At 42.5% G+C, this 20,083-nt stretch overlaps 1 protein-coding gene across 2 annotated transcripts in view; it reads left to right on the plus strand.

Annotated features, from left to right (window-relative positions):
- Positions 1-20,083, plus strand: part of LOC110490018 (cadherin-18) — a 368,917-nt gene that overhangs the window by 130,104 nt on the left and 218,730 nt on the right. Inside the window, exon 1 of one of the 2 annotated variants that reach the window (XM_021563095.2) lies at positions 17,637-17,845. The exons of the other annotated variant lie outside the window; for it this stretch is intronic. The gene's annotated coding sequence lies outside the window, so the exon portion shown is untranslated. Of the gene's footprint in view, positions 1-17,636; positions 17,846-20,083 lie in introns of those variants that run through there. 2 annotated transcript variants of the gene reach the window in all.

The following is a 20,083-nucleotide window of genomic DNA, read 5'->3' on the forward strand; positions in this document are numbered from 1 at the left end:
CAAGGAAGGAGAGTCAGACACACACACACATGCAACAACATCCCTCAGACTTACTTCCGGTTTTGGAGTTGTTGGTTCTGTGGATCAGGCAGATGGGGAACCAGCATCCTCCTCCTGAATCCTCCTCATGATGGTTGCAGAAGCTTGGGTCCTTGGGATATTTTGGCTCCTCTAGATTAGATATGATTTCTGTTTTTTCACAGCTTCTCCGATCCCTACGCAGCGTACTCAAGAGTACCACATTTTTGCCTTTCTTTGGCACTTAGGACACTCGGGACGTGACGGCAGGGAACACAAACTTATAGGAATTGATAGGCCTGTTCCATGTATTCAACAACTGAGTTGGGTTCTCTGGCTTGTTTTTTGGTACTGTTCCTACCATCGTCCGCTTCCTTTTGAGGAACTCCTGTCCCAGCTTGTGCAAAGTAAAAAAGTTATTGCATGTGATGTTGTGGCCCACGGAGTCCCTGTGTCATGTCCAGGACAATCCGCATCCCTTGGATCTTCTCAGGGGCTCCTCCATCTGGCTTCTCTGTATACAATTGCAATTTCAACCCATATGATGAAGCAGCATCACAGGCAGCCCAGATCTTGATTCCATATATTGCGGGTTTAGACGGTAGGAACTTCCTGAAGGGGCAGCGGCCCCGAAATGGCATAAGCTTTTCGTCAACAGTAATTCTGGGCCCATGGTTGTAAAATAAGGCGGTCCACCCACTTGTCCCACACTGACCTGATTACAGCTAGCTTGTCTCTCTGCCGCCAAGCTGGTCTGGTGTATTGGTTATCAAAGCAGGTAATCCTGGAAATAATGTGGGATTTTCCCAGAGACATTGTGGCACAGAAAAGTTGTCTGACAGTTTCTGCATCCCACAGGGATTCTGTGTATTCCCCATTGGATCTGAAAACACCAGCAAGGATAAGAACCCAAAAGAATGCATGTAAATGAGTTTGGTCCATCTTCCATCATTCTCCAAAAACACACCTTCCCTCCAAATTATAGTATTCCAGAATTATTTTCTGGATGGTGTCTGTGATGAATAGTTTAAAAGAAGACTTTATGTCCATCTGCGTTGGTCCTGGTTACATCCTTATCACATTGGCATCCATGCAGGGTGGCTCACTCCTTGGGCATGAAGACCATTCAATATCACCACTTGTTGACATCCATATTTCTCCTCCTAGAGGCTGCTGATGAGCTGGTTGCTGACGGGCTGGTCCTGGGGCTTGCTGATGGTCAATCTTATCCTCTTCTTCCAACTCACTGGAAGTTGATGATCCTCATATTTGGAAAAGTCGATGGCTCTCCATCCACACTAGCTTCTCTCTCTCTGCAAATTAAAAATTCTAAAGCCCTCTGAGCAGAGATGATTTTTGCCATGCTGATTGATTGTGGTAAGGAGCCACACATACAAAGCTATGTACTATAAATGTGCAGGGGGGTGCATGGTGTGCACTCAATAAAATGTGTTATTTTACTTGTTCTTCACAGAAAATGAGCCAAGAGCAATGTCTCAGGTTGAAAAAATAATTAATTGTGTGATTTTTATTTTAGTAAATATAAAAATGGCTTTCACAGGTCTCACAAATCTCAAGGGTTCCTTTTCAATCTCGGCAATAGATGGACAAGGGCAGCACTCCAAGATTGCACATCTATTAGAGGTCAACACTGCTAGCTAAGCGTAAACAATGACTCCAAAAGATTAAGAGACGGTAGATATTCAGATTCCTGAGTGTTTAATAGTCACATGTATAGGGTGGAGGGGGAGCAGGTAGCTGACTAATGGTAGCTATTGGCCAGTCTTTCAGTTTTGCCATGATGCCCCTGTACTGGGCATCTTAGTGATTGAAGCGGGGTGAACAGGGCCTTCTGGCCTTCCTGAGACACATGGTGTTGTAGATGTCCTTTAGGGCAGGCAGTATGCATCCAATGGTGTGTTTGGCTGCATGTATCACCCTCTGAAGAGCCTTGTGGTCCGCAGCGGTGGAGTTGCTGTACCAGACTGTGATGCAGCCTGACAGTATGCTCTCGATGGCTCTCCTGTAGAAGACTGTGAGTGCCCTCGGGGACAGGCCAAATTTCTTCAGCTTCCTGAGGTTGAAAAGTCGCTGTTGTGCCTTCTTCACTATGGTGTCTGTGTGGTTAGACCATTTCAGCATCTCTGAGATGCGTACGCAGAGGAATTTGAAGTTGGTGACCATCTCCAAGGAGGCCTCGTTGATGAGGATGGGTGCGTGGCCAGCCTGGTTCCTCCTGAAGTCCACAATCAGATATTTTGTTTTCCTAACTTTGAGGGAGACGTTGTTTACGTGGGACCATGCCGTCAGAGTTCCTTACTCCTCCCTGTAGGCTGTCTTGTCATTGTTTATGATCTGTCGTGTCATTAGCAAACTTGATGATGTAGTTGGAACTGCATGAGGCCACGCAGTCGTGGGTATACAGGTAATACAGGAGGGTACTGAGGACGCACCCTTGTGTTGTCCCCGTGTTGAGGATCAGTGTCGAGGAGGTCATGTTGCCTATCGTCAGCACCTGGGGATGGCCCGTCAGGAAGTCCAGGACCCAGTTGAGTAGGGAGTAGTTCAGACCTAGGGCTGTGAGCTTTGTAATGAGCTTATAGGGAACTATGGTATTGAAGGCGGGGGTCCTGTGTGCGCTTGAGAGAGAGTGAGTAAAAGAGAGAGAGGATTCTGACCAGATGCATTACCGCCTGGTATGGCAACTGCTCTGCATCTAAAACTAAGGGGGGTACTGCGTACGGAGGGTACTGCGTACGGCCCAGTACTTCACTGGGGCCAAGTTTCCTGACATCCGGGACCTACTGTGCATTGAAAAAATATTCATCCCCCTTGGCCTTTAATCCTATTTTGTTGCATTACAACCTGTAATTTAAATTGATTTTTATTTGGTATTTCATGTAACGGACATACACAAAATAGTCCAAATTGATGAAGTGAAATGAAAAAAATAACATGTTTCAAAACATTTAAAACGGAAAACTGGTGCGTGCATATGTATTCACCCCGTTTGCTATGAAGCCCTTAAATAAGATCTGGTGCAACCAATTACCTTCAGAAGTCACATAAATAGTTAAATAAAGTCCACCTGTGTGCAATCTAAGTGTCACGTGATCTGTCACATGATCTCAGTACATATACCTCTGTTCTGAAAGGCTCCAGAGTCTGCAACACCACTAAGCAAGTGGCACCATGAAGACAAAGGAGCTCTCCAAACAGGTCAGGGACAAATTTGTGGAGAAGTACAGATCAGGGTTGGGTTATAAAAAAATATCAGAAACTTTGAACATCCCACGGAGCACCATTAAATCCATTATTAAAAAATTTGAAGAATATGGCACCACGACAAATCTGTCAAGAGAGGGCCGCCCACCAAAACTCACAGACCAGGCAAGGAGGGCATTAATCAGAGAGGCAACAAAGAGACCAAAGATAACCCTGAAGGGAGCTGCAAAGCTTCACAACGGAGATTGGAGTATCTGTCCATAGGACCACTTTAAGCCGTACACTCCACAAAGCTAGGCTTTACGGAAGAGTGGCCAGAAAAAAGCCATTGCTTATAGAAAAAAAAAATACGTTTGGTAGTCGCCAAAAGGCATGTCAGAGACTCCCCAAACATATGGAAGAAGGTACTCTGGTCAGATGAGACTAAGATTGAGCTTTTTGGCCATCAAGGAAAATTATATGTCTGGTGCAATCTCATCACCCCGAGAACCGCATCCCCAAAGTGAAGAATGGTGATGGCAGCATCATGTTGTGGGGATGTTTTCATCGGCAGGGACTAGGAAACTGGTCAGATTTGAAGGAATGATGGATGGCGCTAAATACAGGGAAATTCTTGAGGGAAACCTGTTTCCGTCTTCCAGAGATTTGAGACTGGGACGGAGGTTCACCTTCCAGCAGGATAATGACCCTAAGCATATTACTAAAGCAACACTCGAGTAGTTTAAGGGGAAACATTTAAATGTCTTGGAATGGCCTAGTCAAAGGCCAGACCTCAATCCAATTGAGAATCTGTGATATGACTTAAAGATTGCTGTACACCAGCGGAACCCATCCAACTTGTAGGAGCTGGAGCAGTTTTGCCTTGAAGAATTGGCAAAAATCCCAGTGATTAGATGTGCCAAGCTTATGGAGATATATAATTGCTGCAAAAGGTGGATCAACAAGGTATTGACTTCGGGGGGGGTGATAGTTATGCACGCTCAAGTTTTCAGTTTTTTTGTCTTATTTCTAGTTTGTTTCACAATGATAATATTTTGCATCTTCAAAGTGGTAGGCATGCTGTGTAAATCATATGTTAGAAACCCCCCCAAAATGTATTTTATTTCCAGGTTGTAAGGCAACAAAATAGGAAAAATGCCAAGGGGGGTGAAAACATTCGCAAGCCACTGTACATATGCACACATCAATTTTCATTTTTTTTATTTTTTTGAATAAATAATTTTTATATGAAAATCAATTTAAAATACAGGTTGTCATGCAACAAAATAGGAAAAATACCAAGGGGGATGAATACTTTTGCAAGGCACTGTAACTCTGCGACCACAAAGTTCCTAACTAGTTGTGTCTTTGCTACAACAAATATATATAAATAAATGTGCAAAACATCTCTCAGAACAGCATTTTCTATGTTGTTTAAAAGAAATTCAGTCTCACCCTAAATTTATTTTGTCTGTCTGACGCTCCCAGCCAGTCTGAGGCGGGTCTCTTTCTGCTCCGTTTTAGTCGGAGAGTGGGCTCCACGAGCCACGTCTAACGCTATCCTGCACGTAGGTAACCTCGATCTCCTCGCGAGCAATCAGCAAACGGAGTTAGCCGTCCCATCCTTGTAGCAAATTTGTCAGATAAATTATAAATGAAAAGAGAGACTTGATTCTTCCAACAACAGCTTTATTATAAGATTTGCAAAAATGAAGCAACAACATCACCAAGAATGGTTCAGAGTTGAAAGCTTAACAAACATAGCCGGGTCTCTGCTTTTATAGAGAAAATACAACCCCTTTCTGTATACGTGGCAGTCAGCAGATGGTGTGTAAAAGGTAATTAGTTGTCTGTGCAACGAGGTTGATAGCCTGAGGGCTCAACTGTCTAACTGCATTCACAACAAGAAACAATATATTGTACTCCTTTCTGCAAGTTTTCATACATATGACTTTCTGTAAATAGTAAACCCAAGGGATGTCACATGCTGCGGTTGCACCCAAACCTCTCTTGGCTGTAAGCCCAGAGTTATGACTAAGTCACACCAAGATAAATTTGTATCAGGTTTGAAAAAACACTAGCATATAACAAGAGCCTATTCTTTAAGCTGTAAACCAAAGAATAGCGGGACTTACTTTGTACTTTTCCAAGACACAGTGAATGAGATTATAGTTGTGAAGTTGTATATATAGTCATGCCGGTGTTCAAGAAAACTGGTGAGGACAATGTAAATTAAACCACATATTTTTTGTACTTTATGCCATTGATGACTAATCTCTTGCTGCACTATACGTCCTATCCGATTATGTTTAGCCAACACCCTATTACTTTCACCATGATCTGTTTTCCTCTCACAGGAACACATTCTAGAGTTTGAGCACATGTAAAACAATACGTTTAAAAGGTGCCATGATTTTGACTTTCATTCGAGCCTTGTTTTTTTGATCTGTTCATTATGTTATGTGAATAATAGAGAATTTATGAATGACAACATTTATGAATGCTGTCTGGTATCTTTATTTACTTTCAACAACAGCAAATAATCTTATAATCATAATTTTCAGTATCGTCACAGAGTCTATTTCGCAAAATGATGAAATAGACTTTGTGATTATACAAAAGATTATACCATGGACCTTTGCATTTCAGAGGCCTAACAGTTGACTTCTGAGGACGTAGCGCCATAGTCTGCCCTGTGACATTCTGCAATGAATAGATGGCAGACATGGTAGAGGCCAGGATGGTCCACCATGCAAACAGGCAGTTCTGGGACCTGTCTGCATCTTCTGGTGAACTATTTAAAACAGTACAATGAAATAGCAAATTAAGATGCATTATGTATTTTGATGACAAAACTAAGTAGGCTACACACCTGTGGAAGTTTGATGCTTTTAAGGTCCGACTCCAGCTCCAACTGACAGGATGAATAGCCTGTGCTTTTTTTGCCTTCTTTTTTTAAGGGGAAGGGGGTGGGCTCTAGACAATTATATCAGCCAATCAGGGCTGTATATGTAAATATATTCAAATATGTATCCTCATGCCCACACAGTCAGACTGAAAATTTCAGTGACCCAAGGAAGCTCATGGAAATAAATTATAAAAAATATGTTTGGATTTATATTCAATAAATGGGACGCCAAATGGGAAACCTACATGTTAAAAGTTATGGCCTAAATTCTCCATAAAGGATCCATCAGAGGTTCCAGACGCCATCAGACATCTAGTCTCGCATACAGCTTTCATTATGGATGATTAAATGGCCTTGCGGTTTGTGTGTCACCCCCCCCCCACTTCACACTTACAGTACATGCGACTTCTGCTATCAGAATACGAAGATCGCATTGAAAAGACTGGTTTAGACTCACAAAAGTTGCTTTGGGGTCTGATTGTGTTCAGATCTGGCAGACCACTTCAGGGATGCATTGTGTGTGGATTTCTGCTCAGTCTGGACACAATCAGGCTACCGGAAGAACATACAGTGGGCGACGTCATCAGCACACAATGACGTCATCAGCACACAAGTCTCCAGAATACGTGTGTTTTTTGGAGGAAATACATGTTTGCTGACCTCATAAATGGTTTGCTGACCTCATTAGCTACAGTAATTAGCTACTGCCACCAGTTGTTGTTGTGTTATTATCCTATTTTGCCTATTCCATCATTTGTAGAATGCATAAAGGTATTTGAATGTAGCGCAGGGAAAAGGGAATCCAGACACACTGTGGACACGGTAACATGTAAATGTAGGTGTAGATGCATGATGCGCTCGGAATTCCATGATCAGAACTTTAGGAACAGAATACTAACACTACATGAACTGTCAAGTTTAGACACGGCTTCAGTCGCTCAACAATGACACCAGCTACAATGAGTGGAATGTTAGCTAAACAGACCAGTACCGAGGCAACTAACTTAGTGGGATTCCACATAAAGATTCCTTTCTCGTGATGTCACAAGTCAAAGTATGTTCTACATGCTTCCTGCATCCTGCAAGGTTATCCAACAGCACTATTCCTCAAGTAGCTAGAATCCATGGCAACTGTCCTTGGGAGGTTCAATCGAGTTCCTTATGTATCACTCGGCAGAGTGACATAAACAGCACCATCCGTTCCCTTAATCATTCATCTATGCTGAAAAGAATATGATAGTAAGATCCTTTTTTCACCCTCTCCATTTTCCCTGAATGCATCCCAAATTGCACCCTATTAAGGATATAGTGTACTACTTTTGACCAGAGATCAATGGCCCTGGTCAAAGGTAAAGGGAATAGGGTGTCATTTGGCACACAAGCACTGTCTACCTCAATTATCTAGATGAAACCCATCACTCTCTGGCTGTCATGTGTGATAGCCATCACTGTTGATTGGGACCAGTGGAGTTGCACACACACAAACGCACACGCACACACACACACACACACACACACACACACACACACACACACACACACACACACACACACACACACACACACACACACACACACACACACACACACACACACACACTGTGCATAAGACAGCTCACATCTCTGTGGCTCCAAGAGTCTAGCGTTAACTCCCTAATGACTGCCAATGACCAGAAATCTCCCATATCCTAATACTATACTGTCAAACCAATCCCTACAACCCACTCTTTCAGTGTATTAATACTTCTGATTTGCTCGTGACCTGTCCATAACTAAGATTACAGCTTATTAGCTATATTTTTTAGAGCAGAAGTAATATTAATGTTTTCAGTTGGGCTCATACCTAACTGTCTATGAACTACATCCAGATTCACTTCATTGTCCCCCCAAAAAATGAGTTCAGAAGTGCATTCACTTGGCTATTAAGCAAATCTGAGTCGAAAAACCTTCATCCCCATTGGAAGGGAAAGAAAAAAAGAAAATTCGATTTCAAAAAGGGTGAAAAACATCCTGGCCATCAGCAATAATTGTTATTTCTCAATATATTAGCTAGAGTATCTCTGATCAAGATTAGCAAAGTATTTTTGAAGGGGAATAATGGTGTCCTGCTGAGGCAACCTTGACCCCTAGTAAAGCCTTAAGGTAGAATGTGAATGTGTGTAACAATCCGAGCGTGACTGATTATTTCATATTAGAGATATTCAAGGTCAATGCAGAACTTTAATGGAACCTCTGTATGTGAATTGAAGGCTACTGGATATCAAGACTTAATCAATCATAAGCCATCAATATCAAGATTTAACCAATCGTAAAAAATGTAATGGCCTTTCAAATGTATTAATTAAATAATTATTTACATTATTTGAGTAGCAAGTGTTTCTTTTAAGGGTTTTGGACTATGTTAAATCATTCCACGTTCCATTTTAGATGGAGTAATCTAGTTCTATTAATAAATAAGAGGAAACGCATAACTAGCCTACTGATATTGTTGCACTCGCTTTGTCTAGGGGTCCTAAGCCTAGTTACAGAATCTGTAACCTGAATTAATGTGTGCATTTATGAAATCACAGTGTTAAATAAATTGGGTTAAATTTGCACAGACGCTGTTTCATCCTTTCCTATACTTAAATTGCCCTTGCCTAACGATTGCATCTGAAGTTGGGCTTACAACTAGGTTATCCTCACCAATAGGCAATAGTTCTCCTAAATAATATGAGTACAGCGACTGCAATTTGATGGCATTGCGATAGTGTTACTACTTGTCTTTTTCGGCAGGTAGACCTCCTGTAGAACCATGTCGAGATAAAGTATCCAGGGAAAAAAAGATAAATGAAAAATGTTGAGCAAGGAAAGAATTAAGATGTTGCCACAACACGGAAGTGTGACATCATGAAGAGGGATCAGACATTACAGACAAAAGACTACAATTTACTTACATTTTAAAACATTAACATATAGTGTGGGTGTGTATGCATCTATCAGCTGCAACTTAACTAGGTCATTCTTTGCAGCACTTGACCATATGACTGCACAATAATCAAGATAAGATACAACTAGAGTCTGCAGGACTTGCTTTGTGGAGAGTGGTGTCAAAAAAGCAGAGCATCTCTTTATTAACAATTTAATCAATATATTTTGACCATGGCAGTTTACAATCTAACACCAAGTAATTTAGTCTCCTCAACTTGCTCAACAGCCACACCGTTCATTACCAGATTCAGTTGAGGTCTAGATCTGATTTTTAACAAATACAATGCTCTTAGTTTTATAGATGTTCAGGACCAATTTATTACCAACCACGCATTCTAAAACAGACTGCAACTCCTTGTTTACGGTTACAGTGATTTCACTAGCTGTGGTTATTGACGTGTAATAGCGCTGAATCATCAGCATACATGGACACTCAGGCTTTGTTTAATGCCAGTGGCAGGTCAATGGTAAAAAATAGAAAAGAGTAGAGCGGGAAGAGAGCTGCCCTGTGGTACACCACCCTTTACATGTTTAACATTAGAGAAGCTTTCATTCAAGAAAACAATATGTGTTATATTAGATAGATAGCTCTGAATCCGCAATATAGAAGTTTTCTAAGAGCTGGAAGCAAGGTAATAGGTTGGCTGTTAGAACCAGTAAAGGCTTATTTAACCTTCTTGGGTAGGGAAATGACTTTGGCTTCCATCCAGACTTCCAGGACAAACACTTTCCTCTAATGTCAGATTAAAGCTATGGCAGATAGGAGTGGCTATAGAGTATGCTACTATCCTCAGTAGCTTTCCATCCAAGTTTGTTAATGCCAGGAGGTAAGTCATTATTGATCGATAACAACAATTGTTACACCTCTCCCACACTAACAAAAAAATGTAACTTACAATGCTTTTCTTTCATTATTTTGTTATGCATGTGTACAATGGCTCACTGTCTGTTCTTGGCATTTCCTGCCAAAATTGGCCCACTTTGGCAATGAAGAAATAATTGAAATAATTGGCCACATCAAATGGTTTTGTGATGAATAAGTCATCTGATTTGATGAAAGATGGAGTTGTACTCAAAGTTTTTTCCCATCATTCTTTATATCATTGATCTTGGCTTCATAATATAGTTTCTTCTTCTGTTTGTTGAGTTTAGTCACACAGTTTCTCAATTTGTAGTAAGCCAGCCAGTCAGATGTGCAGACACTCCTTTTCCCCCATCTATTTCAACCATACAGTTGTTCAATTCCTCATCAATCCATGGAACCTTGACAATTCTAACAGTCAGTTTCTTAACTGCTGCATGTTTATCAATAATTGGAATAAGCAATTTCATAAATTCACTAAGTGCAGCGTCTGGATGCTCCTGTATAATCACATCAAATAAGCAAAACAATGTAACATCCCATCCTCCAAATAAGTCACAGCACAAAACATTTGGGATCTCTTATACACTATTTTAGGCCCATCTTTTTTTTTTACCTTTCTTGGAAATAGACACTATATTTTGATCACTGCATCCAATGGAACTGTATTCTACAGTATTAGTAAAAATGTGATCAATGCATGAGGATTCTAAAGTTCCTGTAGAGTTTGTAAACTCCCTGGTAGGTTGATTAATAACCTGAATCAGATTATAGGCACTGGTTGCAGCTTCCTCTTCAAATCAAATCAAATTTGATTTGTCACGTGCCAAATACAACAGATGTAGCCCTGAAATGCTTAGTTACAAGCCCTTTTTATTTTTTCCCCCTTATTTAACAAGCAAATCAGTTAAGAACACATTCTTATTTTCAATGACGGCCTAGGAACAGTGGGTTAACTGCCTTGCTCATGGGCAGAATGACAGATTTTGACCTTGTCAGCTCGGGGATTCGATTTGGCAACCTTCCGGTTACTAGTCCAATGCTCTAACCACTATGCTATCTGCCACCCCTTAACCAACAATGCAGTTTTAAGAAAATACTAAAAAAATAGAATAACAAATAATTAAAGAGCAGCAGTAGTTAACAATAGCGGGCCTATAAACAGGGGGTACCGGTACAGAGTCAATGTGCGCAAGCACCGGTGTCAAGGTTATAAAGGTAATATATAGATGTAGGTAGAGTAATTAAAGTGACCATGCACAGATAATTACAGAGAGTAGCATCAGCGTAGAAGGGTGGGGAGGTGGGGGGCAATGCAAATAGTCTGGGTAGCCATTTGATTAAATGCTCAGGAGTCTTATGGCTTGGGGTAGAAGCTGTTTAGGAGCCTCTTGGACCTAGACTTGGCGCTCCGGTACCGCTTGCCGATGGGTAGCAGAACGAACAGTCAATGAGTAGGGTGGCTGGAGTCTTTGACTATTTTTAGGGCCTTCCTCTGTAAAACCTTTTGAGGATCTGAGGACCCCTGGCAAGTCTTTTCAGTCTCCTGAGAGGGAATAGGTTTTGTGGTGCCCTCTTCACGACTGTCTTGGTGTGATTGAACCATGTTAGTTTGTTGGTGATGTGGACGCCAAGGAACTTGAAGCTCTCAACCTGCTCAACTACAGCCCCAATGATGAGAATGAGTGTGTGCTCGGTCCTCCTTTTCCTGTAGTCCACAATCATCTCCTTTGTCTTGATCACGTTCAGGGAGAGGTTGTTGTCCATGCACCACACGGTCAGGTCTCTGACCTCATCCCTATAGGCTGTCTCATCATTGTTGGTGATCAGGCCTACCACTGCTGTGTCATCGGCAGACTTGATGATGGTGTTGGAGTCGTGCCTGGCCGTGCAGTCATGAGTGAACAGGGAGTATAGGAGGGGACTAACTAGGCACTCCTGACGGGCCTCTGTTTTGAGGATCAGCATGGCGAATGTGTTGTTACCTACCCTTACCACCTGAGGGTGTCCCGTCAGGAAGTCCAGGATACAGTTGCAGAGGGAGGTGTTTAGTCCCAGGATCCTTAGCTAAGTGATGAGCTTTGAGGGCACTATGGTGTTGAATGCTGAGCTGTAGTCAATGAATAGCATTCTCACATAGGTGTTCCTTTTGTCCAGGAGTGAAAGGGCAGTGTGGAGTGCAAAAGACATTTCATCATCTGTGGATCTGTTGGCGGTTTGCAAATTGGAGTGGGTCTAGTGTTTCGAGGATGATGGTATTGATGTGAGCCATGACCAGCCTTTCAAAGCATGTCATGGCTGTAGACCTGAGTGCTACGGGTCGGTAGGCAGTTAGGCAGGTTACCTTAGTATTCTTGGGCACAGGGACTATGGTGGTCTGCTTGAAACATGTAGGTACTACAGAATCAGTCAGGGAGAGGTTGAAAATGCCAGTGAAGTCACTTGCCAGTTGGTCAGCGCATGCTCTGAGTACACGTCCTGGTAATCCTTCTGGCCCTGCGGCCTTGTGAATGATGACCTCTTTAAAGGTCTTACTCACATCGACTGCAGAGAGTGTGATCACACAGTCGCCCAGAACAGCTGATGCTGTCATGCATGTTTCAATGTTACTTTCCTCGAAGCGAGCATATAAGTTATTTAGCTCATCTTGTAGGCTCATGTCACTGGGCAGCTCACGGCTGTGCTTCCCTTTATAGTCTGTAATAGTTTACAAGCCCTGCCACATCCGACAATCATTGTACTATTCGATCTTATTGATATATTGATGTTTTGCCTGTTTGAAAGTTAGTCGGAGGGCATAGAGAGATTTTTTATAAGCTACCCGCTCCTTGAAAGCGACAGCTCTACTCTTTACCTCACTGCGAATGTTGCCTGTAATCCATGGCTTCGAGGTATTTATGTACAGTCACTGTTGGGACGACATCATCAATGCATTTGTTGATGAAGCCAGTGAGTGATGTGGTGTACTTCACAATGCCATCGGAAAAATCCCGGAACATATTCCAGTCTGTGATAGCAAAAAAGTCATGTAGTTTAGGATCTGCTTCATCTGACCACTTTTTTATAGACCGAGTCACTGGTGCTTCCTGTTTTAATTTTTGCTTGTAAGCAGGAATCAGGAGGATATCATTATGGCCAAATGGAGGACGAGAGAGAGCTTTGTACGAATCTCTGTGTGTGGAGTAAAGGTGGTCTAGAGTTTTATTTTCCCTCTGGATGCGCATTTAACATGCTAATAGAAATGAGGTATAACTGGTTTAAGTTTCCCTGCATTAAAGTCCCCAGCCACTAGGAGCGCTGCCTCTGGATGAGATTTTTCCTGTTTGCTTATGGTGGTATACAGGTCATTGTATGTGATTTTAGTGCCAGCATCGGTCTGTGATAGTATATACACACCTACGAAAAATACAGATGAAAACTCTCTAGGTAGATAGTGTGGTCTACAGCTTATCATGAGATACTCAGGCGAGCAAAACCTTGAGACTTCCTTAGATATCGTGCACCAGCTGTTGTTTACAAATATACATAGGCGCCCACCCCGTGTCCCACCAGAGGCTGCTGTTCTATCCTACCGATAGAGTGAATAACCCGCCAGCTGTTTGTTATTAATTTTGTTCAGCCACAACCTGGCATAAGATATTACAGTTTTTATTGTCCCATTGGTAGGACATACGTGCTTTCAGTTCTTGCCATTTATTTTCCAGCAATTGAACGTTAGCTAGGGTACAGATGGCAAAGGCAGATTAGCTACTTGTCGCCTGATCCTCACACGGAAATCTCTGTTTCTTTCTCCAGCGAATGACGGGGATGAGGGCCTATTCGGGTGTTTGGAGTATATCCTTCCCGTCCGACTCATAGAATTTTTTTTTGCCCATTTCGAGGGGAGTAATCACTGTTCTTATGGCCAGAAGCTCTTGTCGGTTATAAGAGAAGGTAGCAGCATCAATATGTACAAAAGTTACCAGCAATGCGAAAAAACAAACAAAACAGTAGAGTTTGTTAAGAGACAATAAAATGGCTGCATTCCTTTCTCCGGAAACGGTACCAATTGAGTGGACTGCTTGATGAAAACCAATCAATATTAAGGTATCCAAGAAAGTAGACCTCTACTGACTGTTAGCCCTTGGTGGCCTATGTCTCTGAATTTATACAGCAACACCACACCACACACATATATTAATCTTATCTGATGTTAGTATGTTATTGATTTCATGAACCGAAGGCTACATATAAACTCAGCAAAAAAAAAAAAAGAAGCTTTTTCAGGACCCTGTCTTTCAAAGATAATTCGTAAAAATCCATATAACTTCACAGATCTTCATTGTAAAGGGTTTAAACACTGTTTCCCATGTTTGTTCAATGAACACAATTAAGGAACATGCACCTGTGGAACTGTCGTTAGTGTCTTTAACAGCTTACAGACGGTAGGAAATTAAGATCACAGTTATGAACATTTAGGACACTGAAAAGGCCTTTCTACTTACTCTGAAAAACACCAAAATAAATATGCCCTAGGTCTCTGCCCATCTGCGTGAATGTGCCTTAGGCGTGCTGCAAGGAGGCATGAGGACTGCAGATGTGGCAAGGGCAATAAATTGCAATGTCCATACTGTGAGATGCCTAAGACAGCGCTTCAGGGAGACAGGACGGACAGCTGATCATCCTCACAGTGGCAGACCACATGTAACAACTCCGGCACAGGTTCGGTACATCTGAACATCACACCTGCGGGACAGGTACAGCATGGCACCAACAACTGCCCGAGTTACACCAGGAACGCACAATCCCTCCATCAGTGCTTAGACTGTCCACAATAGGCTGAGAGAGGCTGGACTGAGGACTTGTATGCCTGTTGTAGTGCAGGTCCTCACCAGACATCACCGGCAACAACGTCTCCTATGGGCACAAACCCACTGTCGCTGGAGCAGACAGGACAGGCAAAAAGTGCTCTTCACTGACGAGTCGCGGTTTTGTCTCACCAGGGGTGATGGTCGGATTTGCGTTTATCGTCGAAGGAATGAGCGTTACACTGAGGCCTGTCTTCTGGAGCGGGATCGATTTGGAGTTGGAAGGTACGTCATGGTCTGGGGCGGTGTGTCACATCATCATCGGACTGAGCTTGTTGTCTTTGCAGGCAATCTCAATGCTGTGCATTACAGGGAAGACATCCCCCTTGTGGTATCCTTCCTGCTTACTCATCCTGACATGACCCTCCAGCATGACAATGCCACCAGCCATGCTGCTTGTTCTGTGCGTGATTTCCTGCAAGACTGGAATGTCAGTGTTCTTCCATGGCCAGTGAAGAGCCCAGATCTCAATCCCATTGAGCACGTCCGGGACCTGTTGGATCTTCAGGATAGTCCTTGTTGAGGAAGATGCACGTTCCTCTCAATGTCTTGGCTCTTTCAAGAACAGTTACCTTGTCCTTGAACCTCAGGAACTTGAACACTATCGTGGGCCTGTCACCTGGGCCGGTGGTGGGTTTTCCAGTCCTGTGGGTGCACTCTCCCTCAAGGTTGTCAGTGATTCTTTCCCCACCTTGATGTTTGTCCAGCACCACATAAATTAGACGAACTATGGGAGAAAAACTAATTCTTTATTGCAGCCTGGTAATGTGTCTTCCTATGGCTCCACTGGAGCTGGAACCCAGTGAGTTGGCCATTTGTCTGTGTCCCCAGCATGTCCCACGCACACACCCACCCAAACCACAAACCAGCAGCTTGAAATGAGATTCAGTCGACTGCTTAATCTCTCTGTTCTGCTTAGCTGTGATTAATTGACCGAAGTGTTATTTATGGAGGGACCCACCACAGCCACTCACACAACCATCACATACCACATTAATACATTTTTGTACACACTCGCTCACTCACTGTTTGAGCTAACAAAATGGCGGACAAGCCTCAAAGTCTGTAGCCAGGTCTTAAACGCCCAATGAACAATATTACAGTTTGTATTATTATTATTTATTTTTTTACAATAACCATACATAAAGAAAAAACAATAAACAGCCGCGCACAAATTTCTACAAACTATTTTGTGATATAAAACTTTTACATTTCATGTATTTGAAAATGTCTACATTCCTTAGTTCAAAATAACAGTGTGTAATTTGATGTATTCGGGAAACAAAAGGACCAAGTTCAGTGTCTGTAAGGAAATGCTATGTGGTTAAATGCTAACTTGGTGTCCTTACTCATTACAGTGTCAACGGTTTCGGAATGACACTATATAATTAGATTTTTATCATCTGTAATGTCTTCTCCTACAATTAGCCCAGTCTGTGAGATGATTTAGAGAGCTATCATTAAAGAGCTGTCAGTGAAAGAAGACATCACGGTGTGAAAGGACCCTTAGATCAATACACCAGTATCCCTCAAAGACCCCTGGAGCATGTCATTAAGACCACAGCTCTCTTCCCAGGGCTTAACAATTATGTTTGACTGCAACTAGGCAGCTTTACTGACCCCCATCAATACTCCACCAATAACCTTCATTCAGTTTCTATTATAACCAACCCAGTCACTAGATAGTTAAAATTTGAAACAAAATGGATTGGGGTCGAGAATGGCTTAAATCCTCACCCGAAGCAACCAAGCCATTTCAAATACATTGTAAGGTGGGGTTAATCTAAAAACAGTTTGAATACCTTACATGTGCATTTTTTTTAAAACACATAGCTTACCTTTCAGAAAGGTGTAGGTAGTAGTATGCAGATAAACTCTTTAGTACATTTGATAAATGAGAAACTCTTGTCTGGTCTAGTCTGAGAGAACTGGGTCTAGATGATAGATGAAGGAGCAGCACTGTGTAAAGGAGAGCATGTCCCTGTGACGTCTTCCTGTGAGCCCCTCTGTCTTTCAACATCCGTTTTCTCCTCTTGCCTCTCATCTTGGCCCGAGCCTCCCTCCTTGTCTCTGGAGTCTAATCTGTCTCTATATCAAGCACCCTCTTTAGTTAGAGACCTCCACCTCACCCCTCCATCCCCTGTCCTCCTCCACTTTGCCACATCGTCTATATTCTATTCCTCTCTTCTTGTCTACCTAATTGGTGGGTGAACACCACGAAGTAGCCCTCTCTCCAATGTCCCATGGTCCTGAAGGGCCTCTTCTCACTCGTTCTCTCTCCCACTGCCCATCTCCTCCACCTCCACCCCCATCCTTCTCTTTCACTCCTCTGTTCATTATTCATTAAGTTTCCCTTTGGAGCCAGTGAGAGCGAAAGCACTGCTGAATTCAGAGGCAGACTCCACAGCTAGCCCTGGGGTAACTGAGAGATGGAATGGGTGTGTGTGTTTGCATTCGGGCATGTGTTAGAAGGAGAGCGAATTTGGGGAGACAAATATGACAGAGAGAAGGAGAGATATGTGGATGAATATGGAGGTTAGCATAGATAAATATAGCAAGAGACAGAGAGGGATATGAGGGTAATGTGAAAGACAGAGGGTGGTGCAAGCCTGACAGACATGTTCTAAGCCCTCAGTTTACCAGTCAGAGATCTCCTCCTCCTGGAGCTGCTGCAGTCGTAGTCAGGCAGGATTGGAGGATGGCTCATACTGTACACACATACACTCCCTCAATCCACCTCTCTCTCTCTCACACACACACACACACACACACACACACACACACACACACACACACACACACACACACACACACACACACACACACACACAGTGAGGGAGACAGCGATAGAGAGAGACAGAGGGCGCTCCGCTAGCCGGCCACTAAGCAATGCCCCAGAGAGACAGACAGAGGTAGAGAGATGGAAAAAGCGAGTGAGAAAAAGAGAAAGAAAATGGTGAGGAGTGCACAGAAAGTCCTGCTCATTCCTCCTCACAAGCCGACAGCTGTCATACCTGTCAGAAGAAGTCCCACCAGGTATGTAAAATGTTTTAAGGTGTGTGCGTGTGAGTGTGTGTGGATGAGAGAGAGGATGAGAGAGAGAGAGAGAGAGAGAGAGAGAGAGAGAGAGAGAGAGAGAGAGAGAGAGAGAGAGAGAGAGCGAGAGAGAGAGAGAGAGAGAGAGGGTGTTTATAGAAAGTAATTTGTTTGTGAGTGTGTGTGTGAGTGAGTGTGTGGATGTGTGTGTGTTAGAGAGGGTGAGTGATAAAGAAAGCAAGGAGCGAGAGTTTTTATTGCAAGTCATTTTTTGGTGCTAATGACCGCACTTGCAGTCTCCGGTGGTGTGCATGTTGTAAAGCCTTCTTCTCTATCCCTCACTGGAGTTAAAGATTCATGCTACTGCCACTGCTACAGCTGATGTAAGGGAGTGTGAGAAAGTGTGAGTTTTGATATCTGATCCATTTGATGCATGGGCAGCGCTAGCTCCAGACAAATATAAATGCACTGCAGGAAAAGGAGACTCAACTCATTGATTTCTTATCCATTATTAGCAGAGGTCTTTCTCCGCATCAATTTTCATCCCTCTCTGAATTATCATTATTATTTTTTGTTGTTGAAAAAGAACAGCATACAGGCTCTTGTGTTGGAATGTGTAGAAATGGGGAGAAATGTTTGACTGTTATTAAATGTTATGGAAAAACTACAGCATATTTGTGGTTGTATGGAAATAAATGCTATGAAACACGATGGGTTGCTAGCTATGAAAAAACACAAGTCAACTGTCGGATGTTGAGTTGTTCCTGAACCGGATTCTACCTCGTCAGACTCTGCTCAGTGTTTATATTGTAATTGTTATCTCTGTCTAGAAAGGTGTGCTCAACTGCAGCATGGGTGGCAGTGAAATGTTTTTGATATTTCCATTGGAGTGTGAGCTAATTTATGGAAGCACTGTTGTTGTCGCTTTTTTCAACAGCCGTTGAGTATCAAATCATTGCACTACATAATAATGCTTATGTAAAGCTTCTGTCAGAGTATTTCCAAGTTCCACATTAGGAACTGATTATCTGTATTCTGACCTGACAGTTCCAGCCCTCCATTGTACAACCTGGGCTGACTTTCAATCAATTGCTTTCAATTTCCGTGAATTCTGGTGAGAGGTTGGTTTCGTGAGGATGGCTTTGGGAGTATGCTGTACTAGCTTTCATCACTTAAAATTCTGAAGGAATCTATCAATAAATGTGTGATGCAAACTGGACATCCAGGACTGGTTTCCCAGACCCAGATTAAGCCTAATAATTTACTAAACAACAAACAACAATTTAAATGGAGAATCTCAATTGAGCATTCTTCTTAATGCAGGACTATAGGTTTAGTCTGTGTCCAGGAAACAACCCCTAGAGGATAATGACAATTGCATGATGACCTCTCATGATCACTCTAAACTAGTTTATGGGGATATAATGCTTTTATTCTGAAAATAAAGGAAAATGATGAAAAGTCGGACTTGATGGCAGAGTTATCCCCATCTCTTCCTGCAGTCTTGAACAGTGGCTCTTTTTAAGCCTGTGTTTGAAGCACAGACTTTGGTGTCAACATGATGGTCATTGATGAAGGGCACGTGTCAAACTCATTCCACGAGTGCCTGCCGGGTTTTGCTCCTCCCTTGTACTTGATTGATGAATTAAAGTCACTGATTAGTAAGGAACTCCCCTCATCTGGTTATCTACAGTAGTTCTTATTTGAAAAGAAAAATTTAAAACCAGCAGATACTGGGACCTGTAAATGGTATGCATTAGTCTTGTAATGGCTCAAGCTTGCTTTCTCTAGAGACATACCTGAAACGTAATGGCACAAATGGTTGCCGTGCATAACCCAAGTGGGCACTACACTTGGTGGCGGATGACATAAGTTCCCCCCTTACTATGTAAAGGGCTTTGAGCACCTAGGTTGAAAAAGCATTTTATAAATCTAATCCATTATTATTATGGTTGATTATTTGTATGATTATTATTAGCAGTAGTACTAAAACACTGAATCTACATTTAACACTGTTGCAGTGTCTATACGGTCCACACTTTTCTAGTTCTAAATTAACAAACTGCTTAGAGTATAACCTTATTTGCATATTCTCCAGAGTGCCATGCCTTTCGAGTGAATTTTAGAGTTACCACCCATGACTATATTTGTTAGTGACATAGACATGGATGTTGCATTCATCCATTCTCTGTCCTGGACTGTTTCTTGCTGTTTCTTGCTGAGGGGAGTGGTCATGCC

Source organism: Oncorhynchus mykiss, chromosome 15 (assembly GCF_013265735.2).
Source record: "Oncorhynchus mykiss isolate Arlee chromosome 15, USDA_OmykA_1.1, whole genome shotgun sequence".
Classification (NCBI taxonomy): Eukaryota; Metazoa; Chordata; class Actinopteri; order Salmoniformes; family Salmonidae; genus Oncorhynchus; species Oncorhynchus mykiss.